Source organism: Rattus rattus, unplaced genomic scaffold (assembly GCF_011064425.1).
Source record: "Rattus rattus isolate New Zealand unplaced genomic scaffold, Rrattus_CSIRO_v1 flattened_line_208743, whole genome shotgun sequence".
In the NCBI taxonomy this organism is placed as follows: domain Eukaryota; kingdom Metazoa; phylum Chordata; class Mammalia; order Rodentia; family Muridae; genus Rattus; species Rattus rattus.
Window position 1 is genome coordinate 309 of NW_022652304.1, and position 1,925 is coordinate 2,233.

The 1,925-nt window shown below is 45.0% G+C and overlaps 1 pseudogene; it reads left to right on the plus strand.

Annotated features, from left to right (window-relative positions):
* The first annotated feature begins 542 nt into the window (after positions 1-542).
* On the plus strand, positions 543-1,170 carry LOC116889821 (annotated as a pseudogene).
* The last annotated feature ends 755 nt before the right edge of the window (positions 1,171-1,925 follow it).

Sequence of the window (1,925 nt, forward strand, 5' to 3'; positions counted from 1 at the left end):
CAGGCCGACAGGAGCCGGATGTAGATCTCTCCCGAGAGACACAGCCAGAATACAGCAAACACAGAGGTGTATGCCAGCAGCAAACCACTGAATTGAGAATAGGACCCCCGTTGAAGGAATCAGAGAAAGAACTGGAAGAGCTTGAAGGGGCTCGAGACCCCTTATGAACAACAATGCCAAGCAACCAGAGCTTCCAGGGACTAAGCCACTACCTAAAGACTATACATGGACTGACCCTGGACTCTGACCTCATAGGTAGCAATGAATATCCTAGTAAGAGCAGCAGTGGAAGGGGAAGCCCTGGGTCCTGCTAAGACTGAACCCCCAGTGAATAGATTGTTGGGGGGAGTGCGGCAATGGAGGGAGGGTGGGGAGGGGAACACCCATAAGGAAGGGGGTGAGGGGGATGTTTGCCCGGAAACCGGGAAAGGGAATAACACTCGAAATGTATATAAGAAATACTCAAGTTAATAAATATAAATAAATAAATAAATAAATAAATAAATAAACAAATCAGAAAAAAATCCAAAAAAAAAAAAAAGAGTGTTGATTCAATTCTGTTCCTACTCCTCAATTACAGGAGAAAGAGGCTGACATCCATGGCAGAGATTCTGTATATGATCATCTGAGATTATGAGGAACACTACCCTGTGATCTTTACTAAAGCTGCTGATTGCATGTGGTGATGATTGGCATTGACCTCATGCAAAAGAATCCCACTGTCCACTCCTACTCTCCTGTCCATGCCCTTGGGGCCACTTATGATGGGATTAGCATGGTTCTCCTGGCATACCCAAGACAGGCCTGGTAATCACATGCCATGTATCACCTTCAAAGAGGACAATTGTGCCATTGAGGAGGTACTGTGGCATATATTGAAAATAGTGGGGCTATATGCAGAGAAGGATCCTGTCATGTCTGCATACGATAGAAGCCTCATTAGTGAACATTTTGTGCATGAACTGTACCTGGAATGCAGACAGGTGCTGGACAGAGACATCCTAGCCATGAGTTAGCGTGGGGTCCCAGGACACATGCAGAAACCACTTAGATGAAAACACTGGGTTTTTTGCCAGAATTATTAAGCAGCATCCCAGATCCTACCCCACTAGGAATGCAGAGGCTTTGAGAAATGAGATAGAGCCTAGATCAGGTTCGCCCAACAGATAGAGCTATGCTATGACTGGCACTCATGCTAGTGCACTGGCCTTCCCATCCCACATCAGGTCAGTCAGAGGGTTTGGGGTAAGTACTGTACCCTTGTTTGAGAAACGGTGTGAGGAGAGTGTGAACCATTGCATTCTGTCTGTACTGACTGGGGGACTTGGGCGTTCTCCTTCTTGCAATACGTTGCTGCTTTTACTATAGGTTTCACAGCTGGAGATTCACATTGTGGATGGCATTGTTAACACACCTCCTGTTGCTGCTCCATTTTAGGACAATCTTAGAGTTTTATAAAGAAATGAGATTGACTTATGTCTAATGTTTCATATGTCTCAAGATACCATGGTATTCTACTGGGGACTACACAGGAATTGGGAAAGAACTTGGCATTTTCCTGAAATACAGAATAAAATTATATATTTTGGCTAAATGGTTTTAGTCTCCTGTTCTGGTCAGAATATCCATTCATCTTGCAGAAAAGATGAAGTTCATGTTCAAGAGCCCTGCCAGAAACACAAGTGACAGTTCCATTTTGTCTCTAATATGGATATAGGAAGGCTCGGGGGGGTCCCCTGGAGCAAGTAGTCTCTTTTCAGTGAGGAAAACCAAGGCAGTAATAGCTCTCAGAAATATTGACCAAGTAAATGCCATAGGGATGTGTGAATGACTCGGGGCTGAGAGAAGGGAACACTGCTCTGAGCTGTCACTGTTGGTGACCTGGAGGACCCAGGCTGTCATGTCACTAGGTGATTGAACACTTG